The sequence below is a fragment of the Pieris brassicae genome, chromosome 4 (genome assembly GCF_905147105.1).
Source record: "Pieris brassicae chromosome 4, ilPieBrab1.1, whole genome shotgun sequence".
Lineage (NCBI taxonomy): Eukaryota > Metazoa > Arthropoda > Insecta > Lepidoptera > Pieridae > Pieris > Pieris brassicae.
Window position 1 is genome coordinate 3324196 of NC_059668.1, and position 22807 is coordinate 3347002.

General features: G+C 31.0%; 1 protein-coding gene across 2 annotated transcripts in view; it reads left to right on the top strand.

Annotated features, from left to right (window-relative positions):
* Positions 1 to 666: 666 nt before the first annotated feature.
* Positions 667 to 22807, top strand: part of LOC123707966 (homeobox protein abdominal-A homolog) — a 133616-nt gene continuing 111475 nt past the window's right edge. For both annotated transcript variants that reach the window (XR_006753561.1, XR_006753562.1), the window contains exons 1-2: positions 667 to 906; positions 10478 to 10518. The gene's annotated coding sequence lies outside the window, so the exon portion shown is untranslated. The remainder of the gene's footprint in view (positions 907 to 10477; positions 10519 to 22807) is intronic.

Sequence of the window (22807 nt, forward strand, 5' to 3'; positions counted from 1 at the left end):
AGTTTTAATCAAAAACACTGCAGACACTGAAGGTATTCTTCTCAAAGAATCATATTGTATAGATATTAATAATAGTTCTTAACATCGACTGGATATTGGGATTTCTCAAATAACAGAAATCTATTGCTTTAATAAGTATTGTAGACTAAAAGACCTTAAGTTTTCTTTTGAAAAACTTCTCCACAGATCATATACAGAATACAATAACTATTTATACAGTTGCCTGTGCGATAGCAAAATGGAGCACGTTCCTACATTACTGATAACAAGTGCGACTTTCTACGCATATTAAACTCGATAAACTGTACGATAAGAGAAACCTATTGTAGTTCTAATCAAAGATCTCGATTGAAAATCTAATTCAAAAATGCCGATCATATTCATATACAAAAACTAATTAAGTTGCGTTTATTGAATCCTATGCAATGATTTTTAATCACTCTCAATATTTTTGTTAGGAATTAATATTATCGAAATAACGATAGGCTGTGACAATGTTTAACATTTTGTGCATTTAATGTCGTGTATAAATTAATACGTTGATTGCAACCTGGTTTATGCTTCATATCGATACTAGCATCTAACTATAAAAAATCATTATTACTCCTTTTATCGATAATGCCTCAATAAAAGTCGCAAGTGTAACCGAGCCGTATAAATCGGCAAACTAAACAATGGGCATAACAGTAATGGTCTACATTTCTACGCGGCAAGTTTTTTTGCATTGTAAAAATGAATATCAGTTATATGACCACCTCGCGTTGGTCAGCACGTCTTTAATTTAATTAATTCAGTGTGCTTCTGTGTAAATCTGTTGCCACTTGGTAGCGTGCCCGACCCAAATATTGTCCAGACGTAGTGCTTGTTCGTTGAAAACATGTGTGAAAAACAGTCCGACAGTTGGCGGTGAGTCTTGAATTCTCGATAAATTTAATACACCTAATGCCATCTATGTAGGCTGTAGACAACTTAAGGACAACGTTTACATTGTATACAATCAAGTCAACACATAAAGGACCTTACACAAGCACATTTTGGAACTCGTTTAGCGTCAGAGTGTGCGTGAGGTGTATGTAGATCACGTTGCGTGCGTAAAAGTAATAAAAACAACGATTGAAAAGCTTCAGCTGTCCGCCGTAGGGTGGCGTTGTTCGAAAGGTTCGTTTCTGGGTTAAATTAGTTTATATAACCGTAGAGTTTGGCGCTAGTGTTCTCCGTTAATTCTAATAAGATTAATAGCATTATTATTAGATATTGTGTTGACTACGAAAACTTTTATAGAATTTGTAGGGCTTTGGAGACGTTTATGCTACTTAATTACATTACTTTACATTAAACGAGTTAAAAGTGCAAAAAATAGCGGGTTTTGGCCTACTTAAGTAATTTTTGTTAATAGATGATGATGAATGAAGATAAAGAGACAATTTTTTTAATTATATTGTTAAGAGGCGTATTAGAATGATGTTTCAACACTAGATAATACATATTCAAACGAGATAATAAGAAGATAAATTCTCACAAGTAATTAGCGTTAACCTCGACCCCATTTTGTAATCATGCAAATTAAACATATTCTTATCAAACTTCTTGTGTGGCTAATAATATAATATATGTAAATATGTACTAGGCAGGAACTTACAAAAATCATAAATATGTATAAGGATTTCAGTTCTCCACATGTCTATACAATTGTTCTTAAATAACTAGGTATGTAGCAATCACGAAAACGTTTAACGAGTCTCAAATTACATAAGTAATAAATAATTTACATTAAGGTTTTGTTAGATTAGTACATCTATTGAGCAGTGTTGGTATAGTGGCTTGAGCCTGCGCCTTTTAACTCCGAGGCTGTGAGTTTGAATTACGGCTGTGCACCAACGGACTTTCTATGCATATTATAAGTCACTAGTATGGTGACGGAAAACATCGTGAGGCATATCTTAGATCTAAGAATCGACGACGTGTCGCATCTGAACACGTGATCACGAAACAGATGCTTTATTCGAATCCAAAATTTAGAGGTTGTAGCAACACTACCTTATTGGATTGGAACAGATAAAAATGTTTAAGTATTACATAAACATCGTACCTTACAATATTTATTTATTATACAACATAAAAAATTATGAATCATAGTTATAATAAGTTCCTATAATGTATGCCTAAATTAAGTGTTATGTATAAAACATTACGCGAGCTTTTTGATATCATATTTTAATTTGTCGTGTTGCACATTTATTGCAAGTTAGTCATTTATATAAATTACATTTTAAACTTCAGATGCAGTAACAAATAACTAGAAGGCATGCGATTTTGTGGAACCCAGTTAACTTATTCATAACTCATGGGCATGCATGCGTGCATAATTGATGACTACAGAGGAAGCTTCGTATTTACTTCTGAAGAGAAAATATACGAGCTACCGTAAATTAAGATCCCTTCCTCGTTTCTGCAAATATTTATCTAATGCGTCACATTCTATGTCTGTTAATTATTTGTTAAAATAGAAGTAGAGATTCTGCCAATACACCCATTAAAATTGGTGTCCATGGAGTGAGACAACTGCCATTTTTGGCGTCCCGAATGTCATAATTTCAAACGATATCATATATTTATATAATTCTTTACAAAGATACTCCAAACGCCACATAAAACAAAAGACTGTGTTAAAAAGCAAGTCATCGCATTTGAAAAGTTCAAGATTTAATAAACCGAAAAATTACTCTTGCATTAAGTTTGATACGGAATCTATAACTTCTTTATTTAAAAATGACCTCAGTTGGATCGAGTCAAAGTTCAAGATCTGTGTGGGGTAGCAAGTGGCGAAAACCACCCGCCCCCACTCATCTAACTTCACCCATTACTGGGGTCTTCCATTCGTTCCAATTTCAAATTTGAAGCTGCGATATATGGCACCACAGCTCTACGGAGCTAACAATAGAGATGAGTTTAGCCATGCGTTACTCAAGTTCAGACGCTTATTGTATGTCGTGTCATATATGAGCTTTCTGAAGCTTTCTTGTAAATTAACAAAACACTTAGACAATAAATCTCTTTAGCGACATTCTATCTTTACTAAACTTTTATATATAATGTATAAATACCTATAATACGTTACGGTAGTAGGTAGGTTCATACGCGCATGTACCTACAATAACTTGAAGCACTCGAAATATCTCACGTACATACAATAAGCACTCAACATACATAAGACAAGTTGCAACTTTCATAATGATATATATCACTGTGTAATACTGTTACCGGCGTCGATTTGTTTGTAGCGTATTTTTATAATAAATTCAAGGTAAGATTTTTTTCAATTTGGACTACTCTAATTAACATTCAATCAAACAAACCTTTATAATATCATTGCAGGTTAAATTTGCATTATACAAATATACCTTTAACTTTTTTTTAATTTAAATAAAATACAATGCAGGTGCAATGCTATAGGTACCTACGTCAGATGCAGGAGCATTATTCAGAATAATTTAATACACTTGCTGAACACGTCCCTTCGTTATTCCCGAGCCAATCCCGCCGTCTACACTGCCCGCCACCCCTGGCTCAAATTACCAACTCAAAACTAGAAATAAAACTACTAATCGAAAGTAAAGTTTATTTTAAAAAGCACCTATTACGAACATTTATAACAAATGTAAATAATTGAATAAAATATAATTTAGACTTATTTTATCATATGCATTGGTTTAAAAAAAGTCCTTACAATACCTATGTATTAAATTTTCTGCGAAAGAAGAGCAAACGTGTATGTCATATTATAGGTATATAACGTAATATGTTAAGTTACCTTTATATTATACTTACAGAGCTACCGCGGCATCGCAACTACCTACGTTTACCAACAAAATAGTAATTGAGATACTAAATATAAATTGCCGTAATTGAATGTTTCTGTCATAACACCTATAGTGTGAAACTAACAAATCTTTAGTTTCCCTATAAATTAAGAATTTATAAAGTATTTACCTATTTTTTAATATTATATATGAAGTACACAATTCGCAGATAGATAGAAGTTATAATTTCCTTAACAATTGTTCGTACAAGTTGTACCGTTTCATTTCAACGTTGTCCAAGTTAGTAAAAAAACATCTTTCGCCCACCCATCTATTGTTAAAACAAAATCATCCTTAAAATCAATGTTTTTCTTTCGTCTTACAATTTTCTTATAACATGTACACCAATTATCGTTCTTGTTAAATACATTTAGACATATAGAAGGTATTTCTTTATGATTGTTGCGTCTCCATGGCTACTATTAACGGACCGGTATAATTTAGGTAACGGGAAAGACAAAATGTTTATGATAATACGATCGCTAAAGGCGGGAGCTCTTAAATTATTTTCTTAATTACATACTGTCACAGTATCTTATTCAATTAGTGATAGTTTCTTCATTTACGAATAACGGAACTATGACTCGAACATTCTTGGAGGTGGAGATGTACATTTTTCATGACAATGATCTATATCCATATGATCAATAAATAGGTGAAATGTTGCTATAATTTGTGTTTGCTGTACAATATTAAATACAATTTAATATGAATACAAATGAGTTTAAATAGAACAAAATATACCTTAATATTTTAGAGAAGAAACGTATTTTACACTTATTTAATAATTACAATAAATTTCTTGTTTTATATTTATGGACATATTTTCTCAAATTTATTTCCATAACACAAATATACAGTATTTACAATATGCTTAATTAACAGTAATAATAATAATTAAATATTGAGAAATTTGAAATTAATACAAATTGGTACTGTTTCAGTTACGGCAGTGTTTAAGTTTTTGGCGTGGTAAATATGTAGTGCCTACATCATTTGGCCTCATCGCCGCTTCATAAATGTATATTTCTTTAAAATTATTTAAGTTGTTCAATTTCAGAACTAACAAATATGTGTTATATAATTACAAAATTCTTTAAGAAACTGAAGCGTTCATAATAAAACAAATAACAAATAGTGTTATTTACGTGAGACGTAATGATATCACAATGCGGTAATATGGAGGCCGTTTGGAAACATCCGAAGGCTTAAGGGGTGAGGCGACAGGCACCCAATTTACCCCTTTACTGAATTACTTGGCACTGTATTGTTGCCTATTGTATTCCATATAAGGAAGATGTAAATATTTCCCTTGAGTGTCTTTCTTGTATATTATTGGATCACATTTCTAATATTATTTTTATCGGATTGGGCACATTACATCAGCCATTTGTTATTTTCAATAAAATATATGTTAAGGTATTTATTTAAACTATATCAAATACTATAGAATCACATGTAATTTATTTTATACAATATACCGTAATTAAAAACTTTGTAACCGTTAATTCATGGACAGGAATTCGTAATGCCTTAACTAAAATACAGCTGCATTTACAGTCCAAATTGTAAGGAATTATTTGCCTAATACTCCGCCCTCAGTTACCGACAAATGCCTGGCTTCAATGATAGCCGAACAATTAAATGTTAAATTATTTTGTTATTCTCTCATTGTTTAAGGGTATCGCGTAAATGCAAATTTATATTCAATGTGAATTTTACTACTTAACATATACTAAACGCCTTCTTATTTTGGTTTATTAACGCGTTGGAAGTGATCTGTTTCAAATATGGTATAATTTAAAACTTTTTAGGGTTTATATTTACAAAGTAAAATTACGTATTAATAATTATTCATTATATTGAATGGTATCCAATATCAGGTCTCTTTTGTCCCACCGTGGAGTAGGCGATGCAAGTTGTACAGGTATAAAAATAGACTAGACATTTCATTTTGTTAAAATAATTTAGCTCAAGCGAAAAACGTATAAACGAAACAACAATGTTGTTCACAGATGTTACATGTCTTGTTCTAGGTTATGAGTTTTATTCTGTTTTCAACTTTAGAAGTTGTAAGTTTATTATCGCTAATATACTAAGTATAATTGGTGTAGAGTAATTTCGAATTTGACAAATCTCTACCTTTCAATTTTACGAGGTTTGTATTGATTTGACGACAAGGTTTTTTGGTACACTATACTTTTTCTCTATGCAATAGTATCTACTTTACTCAATGTAGCCTATATTACAATAATTGTTTCATTAAATGTTTACAATGATTACTACTTTACGACTGGATTTTTAAAAATATTTTCATTAAAGGTACCTCACTGTAATTATGAAATCTTTTTTGCAAAATAATCCAGTAGTTTTGTAGTATACTCATTAGAAACTATATCTATATATGCCACTGTTTCCTCTTTATAATATAGATTAAAAATGTTAGCTTAATGATGCTGGATAAGAGTGAAATGATAGTTAAAAATATACTGTTTTTCTTATCACAAAGCTTATTTTGATACAAGTCAGCTAAATTATATGTGCTTACATTAGAGTTTCTGTGCCAAATAAAATTTTCATATTCATTTTGTGCGTATATAATGCTGACGCTCTGTCCATAAATCTAAGGTTAACCAAGACAAATACATTTTACTAATATGGTATAACTTACCCTCTATCTTAAACACTTATGATATTAAAAAAGTTCCAACAACACAATAAATTGTAATGTTATCAATCCGCTAAAAACATTCCAAACAAGTTTATTTAAGTCGTATAATATACAAAATATATGAATTTATATTAGTACAATATGATTTTTTTTTTAATAATTTGTAGTTTTTTACTGTAAGAGGCCGGCAAAGCACCCAACCACTTAACAACAGGTGAGCGTTTTGCCCGTATGCCTCTGTTCTATAAAAAAATATAATAATTTAGTTATATGAAAATTATATCTCAGAGTAAAGAAACATTTCATCTACGCGCAGAATACAATATAAATTCAGCAAAAAGTTACAAAACGGTTGAATTCATCTAACTTTAGGAGCGGTCTTATATCTGAAGTTTTTCGGGATGCCAAGAAAACCTCATGCAAAATGTATAAAAGCAAGGCGGTTTCCTGAAATTTGTATAAGAGGGAAAATAGTTCGCGTCCCTTACTGACAAAATATCATACTTTCCTGAACGTATATTGAACGCCCAACTCCGAAATGGAATACGTAAACAAGAAACTTTGTTCCAAATCTATTTGCTTCAATACATGTATTAAAAAAAACAGATCATTTTTTGTCAGATTTTACCTGTAATAAAAATTAAACGAGTTTTATGACGCTTGAAAAGATTTGTCGAAAGTGAAAGTTGTTGTTTTTTACTTTCAAACAATTAAACAGAAGCGCTTTATGGTTCTATGTTTTGCTTGTTCCTTTGTATTGTAAATGCGTAAAAAGGAACTATGCCACTGTAGTTCAGTGACAATAATTGCAGGTGTATTACGTGAGCGATACGTAGGTTTATTGAACTTATTATAAATGCTTAAACAATATTTTCATTAATCTAAGTAACCTCAAAAAGGTGCAAACAGATTAGTTTTGGTATTATATAACATCGTGGATTTAACATTATAGTAGTTTTTGGTGGTAATTTTAAGGGCCTTAGCATGATATGCTTTCCAGAACTTCCAGAATTTACAGAACTAAGTAGCAGTTACAGTACGTTTAACTAGAAATACCGCTCCTAAAGTTAGATGAATTCTACCTTTTTGTTTTATCTCCAACTAGCGTAAAACATACAATGAGAAAAGTTATACTCAACTATAATCGCCTCCCCAGCTAAAATCGTGTATCCTGAAGGCAAATTCAAATACTTGAAACTTAGACAAAGTGCTTTTGTCTACGTCAAGATAGTAAACTCAGAACTCCATCGAAAATACGAACAAAAAAATTTCAAACTTTGTTCTTATCATTATTCTAAATAAAATTACTTTAGCTTTAAGAGTTAAGTTAAAAAGTCCAGACATTTTAAAAACTTACACGCATTTTTAAGGTTTATCTACATTTATAGTCAGCGATATTTTTTTGTTTGTTAACGTAACATTTTTAGCTCTAGGTACCCAATCCCAGAGCACATTATATATTTTCCTCCATACGAAGCTCATAATAATCAAAGCAAAATTCTGAAGAAATCGGCGTCATAGTGTCTGTATACTTATGTAAATGTACATTAATTTACTGGATGGCAGCAAATAACCCCAATTGTATGCAAGTCACGAAGCGAGCCAATATCTTCATGTAATTTAGGAACCTTATAAATATTATTCGGCAATCGTCCTCGTTCGAAGGGAAGTCCAATTCTGAAACAGATTGATTTTATTTATGAGTATAGGCAAACAAATTTAGATTTTTTAAATACATAAATACAAATTAATAAAAGTAAAATTTGATCATAAATATTTTTTGTGTAAATGTGTATTATATCATTTAATTGCATAAGAACTAACAAATCTACGATATGACGATTATTTAATCTTTTTTTAACTTTTTGTAACTCAACCCGTAAATTCAAGGCTTTGAGTTTCAAAAGGGTTGCTTTTATCATTTTTCTTTATACACAAAGCCAACAAAATACAAAGTCAAGTGGCGATCACTATGCAAATTTAACAAGACGCTTCCAAATTATAATATTTCAGTTCTCAACGTAATGGAGATGATTATGGGATTTTTCACCCTTACAACCTTGTTTATTTTAGGAGCCAATAATATTTTCTAATGTAAACGAGGGCTTAGAATAATTTTATAACTGCCTCAAGTAAATTATATAAATAAAAATGAATAGCAAAATATCTTGCTGGACGACAGGATTGCTAATTCTTATTCTTTTTAATTATTCTTGAACTCAGAATTTGAAAAATTGCAAATTCCTTAAAACCAGTTTAAAAAAAAGATATTAAGGCGAAACGAAGTTCACGGGAGCTAGTTGTTGATAAATATAGGCAAGTATAATATCTACGGACAAATAACACTGAGACGGCACATTTCTGTACGCGTTTTATTTTTATCGGATTTTTTCTCATTCCAGTCTTTTTAAACTGATACATTTGTTTTTATTTTTCCTAGCCATAAATGGCATGGGAAGGTTAAGCTTTAAAAATATTACTCTTACTTTTGAAAGTCAGGTTGATAAGCTTTAATCAATATTTTTTAATCAATTATATAAATTTATGTGATTTTAATAAAAGACGTAGGTTGTAAGACGTGGTTGGACAAAACAAGGACTCTCAGATATATTTGCGTGACCTTATTCTAACCTGATTTCAAGGTTAAATCTACCTGCGGAATATAGGTAGCGATATTTTTTTGCAAGATTTAGACATCCACAAACCAAACATAGACAAAGTACTTACATCTAGCGAGACAATTCTTATTTCATACACAATTTTATCAATTAAATTCCTTTGCACTTTGCAAGTTATCGCAACTTCTAGATCTAAAACTGTGGCGTAGAGTTTTAAAATTTGAATATCAAATCCTTCAAAAAATGTTTCAAATACGCAGCGTACCTCTAACATTTCTTTTGTAATGACGTCATATATTTATAGTTATAACGAAAGGTCGGCTACCCTAATTGTACATTAACCCCAAGTAATCTGACAACTACATTGTCATAGATACTTATAGAGGAAAGAATTTTGGTAGAAACATTTCTTCTACGTTTGCCCACTATAGCAAATAGGCGATCCACTTTTTGTGCCAGCCAACCCAAATTATTTTTTAACTAAAAATTGAAACCGTGACCTGCGTTGGACATAAATCAAACTTTAAACGAATCGCTTTTTATCGCTCGCAATTTACTCACAACCTTTATTTTAGTAAAAATACTAGAATTTCTTATCTGTGCATTTGCAGCGCCGTCGGCCATGATGCCGACCGACCTGTTTCCCGCGTGCAATATCTCCATCTCTTTCATTCATATACATAGTTATATATTTCTATCTCAGTATTCGACCTGCATCCAATTAGAGTAATACGCATGCGCACCGTGTCAATGTCAAATCAATCTTTGTAGGCTGATGCAACGTGCTAGAAATAATAATACTAAATATTTCCTTTTTAGCATAGGCGCCTAAACAGTTTCAACTCTTTTCTAAATGTAAATAATGAACTTATTATTGTTCTTAGTTCACGCAATTTCTACAATTAAAATAAAGCCTCTATAATCATTTATTTTGTAAGATAATCAATCACACATACAGCCTATATTAGTCAGGAATAATCTTGCAATGATGAAAGATTTGGTATTGGTCCAGTAATTTTCAAGTTTATTTATTGCAAACTTATTAAAATACAAACATTTTATCAATAAAATAATAATAAACTTATTTATAGATAGATACCTATAATTTAAAGTTTTGAATTGTTTTCAAAGTCATGGTTAGCGAGAGACTAAACGCTTTTAAATATCAATTAAAAAATATATAGAAATTTAAAAATTAACGTTGAACGTGAAAATGAACGAATGTATGTTCAGTAGGGAAAATTAAAATTGTTGTGAAATGATATGATATGATATGATGATATGAATGATGATATTACATCATGATTAATTTAATGATTTGCTTTCAGATAAAAAGGACGCTGGGTGAAAGGCGAGCCCGACGTAAAAGGTAAAAAATTACATTTTACCTAACGGGGTCAGAAATTTTAGGAGTTCCAATTTATACCTACTAAAAATTTAATGATCTTAAATCTGAAAAATATGTCTTTATCAATCATTATTATTATAAAATATACTTTAAGACCTAGGCTACTACCAATTGAAAATATAAAATAGTTAGGTATATGCCTCTGACAAGTCGCACATTAATGTTAATAAGGTATAATAACAACTAACAAATAAATACTATTTAAGTTAAAAATCGCGCCTTTATCGTTTCAAAGCAAAATAAAATGTATTCATATGTTTTACACAACTTTTGTAAACACCATAAAAAAATAATTAAAATTCTGCATTACTACCTACTTACTAGTTTTCGAATCAATTTATTTCTTTGACATTAAACGTAATAGTAATTCTACCCTATTATAGAAGACATTGTAACAAGGCATACAAGTGATGCACAGAGCCCAAAGCTTCGATAAGTCGGGCTCATCCAATCTTCCAACTTTCCATTTATTGATATTGACTCTAAGGACGCTTCGTAAATGATGCATTGCTATGAATATTACTCTTTCTACTGGATGTGGCATAGTAAATAATCTAGCTTTTTGAGTCTGTATTCGGCTCTTGTTAAATATTGTTTTAAAAAGTTTACAAATTTGTCGCTTTATGAAACATTGTTTCATTAAAAGATTTAAATATTTGTGTACAAAATATGTGGCGTAGGAGTGAAATAACAATAGCGAAATTTTCTATAACAATTGCAATTTTCTATACTGTTGCGCGTACAAACAGCATTTCTTTATAAATTTTTAGCTTATCCAGATTTATCTCATTCAGTGATTGTGATATCTCATGTATATTATCATCAATCGTGCGATAAGCTTACACTCATACGTGACTTGTGAAAAATAGTCCTTAATTTTGCTTCCGCCATACTGATTTGTAAACAGAACGCGTCATGATCGAATCGCATGGAAACGTAGATAAAGCGTCGTAATGCCTATTTTGATAACTACAAGATGGAAGCTGGAATAGAACGAAAATGTACAATACATATATAAAACATCTTCACTATAGTAGTTTCATAAGGTTTGACTGTAACGTTTTATTAAAAAAAACGAAGGCGCAGTGCCTTTCTAATTTTGATATTTACATTTTGTGAATTGTAGCGATTAATATAACAATACTTACTTACTATAAATAATGATAATAGAATCAGTTTACCAATAATCGCCTATCAACTCGCTAAGCAGCATTTAAATCTTTTTTCACTGATAAATCTAATTTAGCGAGTTTAAACAATTTTCAAATTTTAAATGACGTTGACACAAATGAAATACAATATGAAGACATATTTATGATCAAGCTGTGTATTTTAAATAATATTTAAAAGAAATAAAATGGATGTATGTTTGGATTATTTTTAGAGGCTTTATTAAAAACTTTATACATATAGTCACTTGTTCTTAAGATACCATATCATTTTGAATATATATTTCCCGAGTATCTATATATCTTAATAATAAATAATTTTAGTGCTGCAGGTTTAAATCCCAGCTTTGAAAATAACGTTTTAAAATAAACTATATTATATGCTCAGCCTAATGTGTCTAATTACTTTTAGTTGTTTAAACGTGTATAATATTTATAGATCACAGGATAGAGACTGGACCAGTGTTTTCCTTTTGGATACAATTCATGCTTTGAACAACTTTCCTACTATAAAATCATTACCTACAATTCAACACGTTTGTTACTCAAATGATTCAATAAACACACCTAAATATTACATACAAAATTCAACGAATACAGTATCAGTATCTAAAATTTACTCAAAAGTAACAATATTTTTTTCCGCTACAAATCGAGGGTCGCGTAATATTCTTAATATGGTAATTCGATCAAAACTCCAATACCGATATCGCAACGAGATTCAAGCATGGCTTTAACAAATAGCTATGGTAATGCAATATTCACAAAATATTATTTTTTTGAAAAACTTCCTTATTCTTAAGACAAATTTAGGACCATGGCTTCGTCTTTCTCTTTAATTTTACTAACCAACAAATTCTGATGATCTGATCTGATCTATATATTTTTGAGTATTATAATATGAATTAATATAAAGTTTATTTTTATGACTTAATCGTATGTGTGACCGACGATTTTTAATTATCCTATATAATTATACCTCTTCACTAACACGGGAAATACCTTATTATAGACATGTTTGTAGGCACTTTAACTTGCTGCGACTATGTTTCATGGGATGCCGATCACCTGCTCTCGCAGGCTGCAAAGCTGTTTCAATTTTATTTCTTACTTGAAGTTGCTGAACTATTCACATAGATCCTCCAGGTACATTCTGTGTTTAGTGCGTATTATTATCTAGGGCAATGAGTCTTTAGATAGAGCGACTCGTTTGTTTCCGGCTCTAGTTCGTGGGTGATGTTTTATATGTACAAATAGGTTATGGTTTAGTTAATATATAGTAAGTATAGAGAATGTAAAGTTTTCACGATGAAAAAATTATGTCAAATAAGAGAATATTTCAGTGAAAATGTTTAATGTTTCAGTAGGTGTTATAAAGTTTTGATGCATCTCGTTACGGTGATGATTAGAACCTTTAAACACAATTTAAGAGCGTAATATTCTTATTTAATTGAAATTACGAGTAAGCGAGAAAAATGATGTATTTTATTCATTTGATATATTCAGGTTTCCGAAAACCTGGCTATCTATTCGGTCACTAGTTGTTATTGTTATGTCTAGTTTAATATAACTTTGTAATTGTGTTTATTTATCAGCAGAAACAATTTGCATTTGACTATTTATAAGAATGTTACCTGTAATACACCTATGCCTACAATGTTACAGAATCGATAAGTAGTTTTGTTTTTTTAATACAACTTAATAGTTGAATTTGACAGGTGCGTTAAGCCGCTTGAATTCTTTAAGAGAAATGGTAAACCTAGATTCTAAAAAGTAAGTGTGTGACTTTGCCTTTGCCTTTCACATTGAGGAAGTTCGATTCAGTTTGATTCTAAATGGTCTATTTTACATGACGCTGACATAGTAGGTAACAAACTTGGTAACTTATTGTATTGATACCAAGGCAATGATGGCGATAATGTGAAGAATACCTATTTACATTCATTTCCATATCATATACTGGCAAAAACATGCACGAGTTAGATGTAGAACCAATTAATGTAGAGCATTTTAGATAAGAACTAAAATTATAGACCGAGTTAGGCATTAACATTTATACTTAGGTAGGTATGTTACTTATTGGTTCAAAATGGCTGATAAGTATCTCTCTGGATTTGTCAATACACATATCCATGCCTTGTTTCGATTTTTAAAAATAAGCTGTTTTGGGACATAGACTACTTATTTACTTTGTGTTAAAATTAAACAGATACAAAAATGTGTATATTCCATTATACTGGCAATAGGCCTTATATGCAAAGAGAACTTAATATCATGAATTCACATTCGCTTAACGTCTTTTGAGATATTGGCAGAGTTCAGTAAGCATTAAAATCACCAGTCACTTGGAATGAATAATTTTAACCTTTGACTTTAAAGTCGGTAAACTCCACAAATCTCTATCGATTTTACTCCTTCACTTCCGCGTGCAAGCGCTTTGAGTAACTAAGTTTTTATGGTCCTTAGTCTATCCTCATTCCTATAGGTACTTTTATTAAAATAAATGTTTTATCTAAATAATTCCAAGAAATGTCGAGTAGACACACTTTATAAATTTTAACACACAAACCCTTTTTAAATTTCTTAAATAGGTTCGATCCATTTGTTCCATTTACAAATTGAAATTCGGCAAAACAATTAATAAGCAGCGTAATCGTGGCGTGCGTAATTAACGAACAGTGTATTCCATTTGAAATTGGAACCTACCAAAGCCAATCAGAGATAAATAACTCGTGGTCCACGAAATGCTAGCGTGGCTTTCATTTGCATGTCAATGACGCGGGGGCAGAGCGAGTCAACAATGGCTGCCCGAGTATTGAATAACGCGAAATACCTTTTGACGTTATTCGTATGTTTTTTAATGAAACCTTTAAACGTTCACATTTTTTATAACTGTATATTATGATACTAATCAAAACTGTTTAAGGTATCTAAAAGAGTTATTTTTTAAGTTTTCAAACTATTTATAAATACAACATAACATAACAAGTATATAATAATATATTTTAATATTAAGATCTATGAAAGTACTTTTCTAATATTTATGCAGCTCTTGTTCTTCCAAATACATATACTTGCATGTTAATTGATTTAATTAAATATATGCACGCCTTTTACCGAAGTCCAGATAATTTACCAAAAAAACTTAATTTCCAACCAGTCCCACATCGATATTACGTGGGTCGACTTGATTCGAAGAAAACAATTCAATCTCAATGCCTAATTAAGATTTGAGGTCTTGTAAAGGTCCCAAAAAGAAACTTGTAAGTAATTGCTCTGACTAATACATTTTGTCTGCTTGATATCCTTTATTATAATTGTTATAAATATTTTTTTCTTTAATTAAATTGAAACATATTTTCATTACAAAAATATTGAAAAAGTATTGTAAAGAAAATACAAAAATATTATAAAAAAACGTCTATTAAGAGAGTATTTTATAAAAGATCTGTTCTTTAGTCATTCAATTGTTACAATATACAATTATCTTGGATCGCATCTTTATTATACACAGATTTAAACGTTTAATTATCTATTTAGTGGTTGTTTTTGTTTTAAATAAGATAAATTATTCATCGCATAAGAAATTTTTCATTCTACTCAATATACTTTATAAAACGATATATCTACTAGTTGGAAGTTTCGGCTACTTGAGCATTCCTAATCATATTATGAATGAATGATATTGTAGGTGGAGTCGCAAGTCCGTTACCCCAATACGTGACCCAAACTCTCGTCAGCAAATTCAACGATATCGAATTTCTTTTGCCTAATAGTCACTAGGCACGTAGGTTACAAATATCAAACCAATATGAAGCTAAACAAACTCATTTTACGAGTCTATCAAACGTGCGATATGAAACAAAATGTAGGTATTGGCTTCTTTATCTGTAGAAATGTTTGGTGCATACATTGAGACTATCGCAGGTGGGCGAGGGAGATACGTATGGAGGCTATATGGCCGCGTGTTTTATATTATTGAGGCACCGGCGGCCTTTGGGTACCATTTACCTTGTTTACTAGCCAAGCTGAAACAACTAGGGATTTTATATTTAACCAAAAAATATACAAAGATCCCAATGATGTTTGGTTAAAAGACGCTTATATGGGACACTTTTATAGCTTTTATTTAGGTTTCTTGGCAGAATCCAATATGATAATGGATGGCCGCGTTCGTATTACTTGGGATAAAACAGAAATTTTGTTTGGACGCATCCCTGATTATATTTGGACAAATATTACTTGGATCTCGTGTACACAGGATAATAAGTCTCTTGGGCCGTCAAATAGTAGGAAAAGTCATAGCAAGGCTTTCCTACGTTTTATACTCGGGGGAGGAAAAATAGAATGGACTAGGGAAAATCTTTTGAGCTGTATTAAGGTGTAAAGGTGTATCAATTCCCAAATGGTTCATTTATTTTTCCTGCTTGTACAAGACTTGGATAAGTGAATAAGGTATTTCCTTAAGGGAAAAAGAAAAACTTCACTGTATGGGAATATAATTTGGATTCAGGTACGCATAAAAAAATTAAAGGTTATTGTAAATTGAAACTTTACTAAACGTTTTTGATAAAATTTTCTCATACGACCCGAATCACAAGTTTGAACATCAAAAGTTCAGTGCACTAAGTATTTGAATGTCTGCAAAATCACGAGACCAAGTTATCATCTTTAAGACCATTATCCGATCTTATTAACCGACTTGATTGGAAATTATCAACAAATGTCACGAAAAGAAATTTATTCAATCCGTTCTTTAAACTGATGGCTCTGAAAAGAATTCAAGACAGCTTGTTATCCTAAATGAAGCTTTGTATCGATATTCGTAGAGTTCATTATTTTTTATCGCCCTTTTAAATTGCTAAGTTTCAGGAGAAAGTATCCTATTGTTCATATAAATAAAGGCGCTTATTGTATGTTTTTCGACATTAAATTGAGTACGACAAACTGCTTGTCAAGGAACCACCAAATATTGTGGATCTTTATTTATGTCCACTTGAAATTCTTTGTAACTACAGCGATACCGTTGTTAAAACAGAACAAGATTATGCAATAATTATGTCTTTGAATAAATGAACTACTATAACGTTGTGTATATAAATGTATTAGAATATAATTACGTAGGAACGCACATGTCAACTCCCTTGTTATGTTTAATTTAAAGATTTTTTTTGTTGTTGCTTGTCTTGTCTTCGTTGCATCAAAAAGTGATACATTAATTAAATAATACATTTTTTTATAATAGGGGAGATTCAGAAACGATAATAAGCGTGTTGTATTACTAAATCTGCCACACTATTCTGTGTTCAAAACACACTAAGTTATTTATATACTTATTATTATATCATACACTCGAAGAATATATTTCTTAGCACAAGAAAGGTTCTTACGAGAAACGCTTAACAAAACAACGGTAAACTCAACAAATAAAATGAGGTAATATTTTTGTTCGTCTTACGCACAAATAAGCCTAAGGCTTTTACCTTAAGATCCGGCGGGATTGAGTTGATCTGTCTTACGCCGCTTTGATTACCATACACTCCTTAAAAGCCTATTTACCACAGAGCCACGAAAGGTTAGTCACGCATGTAATATAATTTAGTTTATAACGAACACCAGAACGAATTTTTAAAGGTTTCTTTTGGAAATCAAAACTAATATTAATTCCCAAAAATTTTCGTTTCTTACGAACTTAAATAATTGAAAATGACGAATAAACATTTTTTTATTTATATTCTAACCGCATTACAGTTTCTATAAGTAATAAAGAAAAATCTCCGTTAAACGGTTCGTTAACATTTAATACACAGAATTTAATTATAGATTTACGTTGGAAATATACAAAATTCAATGATTTTCTCAACTCATTCTTATCGCTACATCGTATGTATCGCGTTCTTCGTGTACCTTACCTACATTTTATGCAAACTGTGGGGGATTAAAACAATATATTTGCTTCGTTCGTGGAAGTTCTCATTAGGGACTGCATACGTTTTCCTTAATCAAGTGAAAATTAATCCAATTACTTGAGTAACGCTTTCCGTTTTTTTTAATTAATAGGTACCGGTGATACCTACAGCTATAAATGATGTGGTGAATGTTTCTACTGTATTATTTATTTTTAATTGAATTTATTTCGATCTTTAAAAAATCTCTCTCTTCATTCAGTAGCTCATGTCTAACGTCTATAGCGTCAATTTGTTTCCACCGGTATCTATCGTCTCACTTATGACAGTGAGATAGTTTTGAGGGCAATGAGTACTTCACTTGACTTGTAAACAGCCAGGTGATCTTTTGCCTTCTGTATTATCAACCACGATCAGTTTCTCCAAGTTCTTATCGTCTCTGTGCATTGTATGACCGAAATAAGATACAATTGGCTGTCGGCATATGGTAGAGTCCGTATGCTTAACAATATACTGGTGTAAAATATTGGCATATTTAGAATAACCATGAACCTTAACATGTCCTAAGCCTTAGCAAATTTATTATTCAATATTGAAATCTTTTAATAGAATAGTATAAAATGCACTGACCTGTCATTAGTTATTGATACGTCCTTAAAATACACAAATACGAAATTTTTCAAATTTAATCGATATTAAAAAAATATTATCTACAATATATTTATATATACGTATTATAATATTAATATGTTCTTAAGTTTTAATGTTTTGAATTTTGTAAGTAATACCTTGGAATTGTCGTCAAGAAAAGCGCAGACTCCGTACACAATTGAAGTTGAAAAACTCTTTGTCTAAACTTTTAGCCACTGCGAATACATCTGCACGATTAAACTCGAAGAATTTGTATTTAAAAGGGCCTTATAGCAAAAAATGGGGAAAGCGTATCCCATTGTGTCACCCCAATGTAACTGGGCCAATAGGGAATGATAATTCACACAATAGATTTTTTCCTACCAATCGATTTCACAAAATGGCGGCCGGTTGACTTTTTTTTTGGTATTCCATTTTTGAATTTGTACTCGGCCAGCTGTGTTCTTGAGTCTATACTTTATGGTTTAAACTCATACGTAAGAGTCTGTTTTATTCGTACTTCTAAGCCGATGAATATATTAGTATTTTAGATATAGACACATTAGTACTGAACATATTTGAGATAAAATATTTCATAGCGTGACTAAACGCTTGAAAAACAAATAAGTTCGTATATATTCTGAAGATGTTATCAATGTGTAGAGGCAAGAACCTCGACAGACGAAAATATTGTCTATCGGGCTTGCGTTACAATAGCCAATCTGCACTATGAGTTATAACTTTCGTTTAACCCGTCTCGATTGTCTGAATCCGAAAACGAATAAGCCCTGGCTTACATTATAAAATAAATTCCGTTATATATACCTAGTTACATTTTCTTGCTTAACGAAACAAATTATAATAAATTAAAATATTCCTAATACCTAGTATCTGACATTGAATTAAACATTCATTAATAGAGAATTCAAATAAATTTAAAAAGTTACCTTGGTACCTTTAATGCTGGCAACATTTCCTTATATGAATAATATCCAGTTATATTAATGGCAGTAATGTTAGAACCGCGTTAGAAGCATGGGTGGTGATTAAACAATAAATAGCAACACTTTTTAAATAAGAGTAATTGGAACACTTGTACAATATTCAATTCGATGTCCCTTCTATGTGTGCAAGAATACACACCTAGTAATAATATTTTAATAACTAAGTTTATTTTAATTCTTGTTAGATTGTTAGTTTAAGTTGCTTTAATATATAACTTAATTTAATTTAATTTTCTGGGGACTTTTGGTTCATACATAAAAAATCAAGTATTTTGCCGGCACTCAAACCCTCAGCTACTAAGCTGGCAGCGGCTATATCTTGCATTTAGTTATGGTTATTTTATCTTTTTATCTTTAGCCAATCCTATTTTACGAAAATGTATCTAGAACTTAAAAAACGTAACTACTATATTTGTCTGATTCTAATTGGTTTACAATTTTAAATATTAGTTATTCTACTTTCAAACATCGCGACATAAGAGCCTAGCGCCACCTTTTGTACCAATGTAACAACAACTATACACGTTCCGTATAGTACTCACACATTGAAGCTACAAACTTATTTACTACGTTCCATAGCGATAACGCTGCGTTAGTGTGCGTGACTCGTATTCACGCTGTGTTCTCGTAAACGTTGCTCATGTGTTCGTATAGCTGTATAAAGTGTAAACAATGCACGCACACACATAAACAACCACGCTTGATACCGAATGATACTACTAACGCCATCTTGTCGAAAACAACGGTACTACACAAGGTCGGTTCTCAGAAGGTTGAACGTTATTTTTTGTATCTAATTTTTTTTTTAATTTTACAAGTAAAATGTATCTATCATGTAAGTTGTTGGTATAAATTTAAGAAAATATGAAGCTTAATACAAGTGTCCGTTACAGTTAATAAATCTTTACCTACTTTTAGTATTAATTAAGGTTAAAGTAGCATTAAGGCCCAAAAATTATATTCAATTGTATATTATAAAAATAGCCTTAATCCTTACATAAAATGGGCTGCGATAGTGATTCCTGAGATAGGTTTATAACAAAATATAAAGATTATTGTTGGAGAGGTCGCATAAAAACTTTGCCAAAAATTTGCTGGCGACAGCTTGTAATAATTACGAATATAAATTATTTGATTAAATGAATTGTATCAATCCTACAGTGCTAAAGACAAACGTCATCTATTCAAGTATGCGTCACATTGGAATGTTTAGTAAAAAACTCAGTTACGTAGCTATACGCGTCGGGCCTCTCAAAATAGAACTTTATCTATTACGTAGAGCGAGTTCGAACGAGATTTGAACGATTATAACATAGACAAATTAAAATTATTCTAATTTTTCTCAAATAATTGCGAAATATTTAAATTGTGAATGAAAAGGAAAAATTAAGTAATTATAAATATTTACTGTTACTGTATAAATATAAATACTCCTGAAGTCTTGTAGTTAATGTGGCAGATATTATTCTATTTCTAGAACTCTTAATAGAGTAATAAATGTTCTCATTTAAAACAATTGTTAAGAAAATTATGATACCGAAATAAAACTAATTAAAAAATATAAATGTATAATTTAACACCTACTTACCAACAATAAACTCATTATTTAATTAATATCTCTTAAAATGTTATTTATGTTGTTTTTATCTCGTCGCGTCATCTGTTGTCGTTGTGTAACTCAATTTGAATTTCGAATCGGTCAAGTTCCGTTATCAAGTACCTTACGAAAGGCCGAACGCCCACAAATATAAATGCATGTTAAATTTATGCGAAAGAAAGCTGGGGGTGTTACACACATAATTCTTCTAACCTTGCTTTTACAAACGTCCTTTAAATTATCAAAAACAGTATTATGTTTATACAACCCCTTTTAATTCCTAATAATTTGAATCTGATTTATAAAAAACATACCTATGAAATTAAAAAAAAATTAGTAACTCTGTATTTTGTGTCTTCTTTTTTCCCTAATACCTTACTGTTAACTGTATCTGTATTTAAATATATATTGAACTTCTGTGTATGTGTTTGTAATTCCTCCTAAACGGCTGATGAAACTTTTTGTTTGTCCTGGGTTCGAGAATGGTTTGATGATTTTTTTCAGTATATACAGGATAATGTCCGGTCCCCTATATTGCATAATTTGACGTTTCAATTGCAGTGCAGATTTTTGACAGTTCAATTTGGAGCCAAAAATACCGCGAATGACATTGTTACACACATGACAAATCCATTCATATATATTTGTTGCGTGTTTTAATCAAGGGCAGAAACACATTTCTATTAGTTCATTGACATTAGGGGTTGGTTAGCCCCTCGCGCTCTGTCTCGCTTTATACTATACAGTTTAAGTGAGACAGCTGGCAATTGTCGGCCGTGTCAGGTGAAGATAATGCGTTTGAACTTTTGAAGGTCGAAAAATATACATGAAGCGAATTTTTTCGTGGATTCCGTTGAATTATGAATGTTGCTTGCGTGTTCGTCATGAATAAATTAGAATTGTAATTCATTCATAATCTATGGTCTTAAATTTTATTTTAAATCTGTATATGTGCTGACTTGTGTTCTGTTTTGTTTCTTATACTAATTATACCGAAAACGTAAAAACAAGATATTTTTTACTAATTTACCGGGAACTGTAATCCATTCATAAACTATGGTTTTAAATGTGTATTTGCGTTTAGTTTTTTGCTACCTACTCATTATAGTGAAGGCGTAAAAGAGGTATTTGTTAGTAAATTACCGGGAACTGTAATTCATTCATAATCTTTCTAGTTTAAAATTTTATTTATACTAACCATTAAGATTAATTTACCTATGGTAATTAATTTATAAACTTGTAGAAAATCAATAATATAAGACAATAATAAAATTTAACCACGCCGGACGTTGACAAAAACATAATAACTATGTATTTTTTTTTATCTGGTCCATGAATTCCCAGAAAAATAAACATAACATTTAATAAACTAAAGCATGAAGATTTTTTGTGCATAATGATTTAATGAGTAACAAACCTGACATCTTAAATATATATTTTTTTCAAGATATTATTGTCTCTTTCGCTCATTTGTGTGCACGCTTGAATTTTTGGAATAGGTACGCTTCCTAATTGCATGCGTCTAACACTGTAAGCGCTGTCTGAGGCACTTTCTGCCACGTCTTTTATATTTTACAGATGTGGGTCAGGTCCATGGACAAGGCTTACTAAGTGACCCTGCTCGTTTAAACTCTGCTACATAAAAAATCTAATAATGTTACTACCTATTTTGACTTAGGGTGACTTATATACCAATTTGACATAGGGTTCTTCATTGCCGGCAACGCACTCGCGAGCCTTCTGTCATTGAGAGTGTCCATAGGTACCACTTAACATCAGGCGAGTCTGCTATCCGATTAACCTCTTCTATAAAAAAAAATAAGCTCCGAATCTACTTTTGAACGGGTTATCTGGAAGCGATCGTATATAAGCGACAAGGCCGACCGTTGATTTCATCCGCGTAACTAAATGTTTATAAATATAATAAATTTTCATGGACCATAT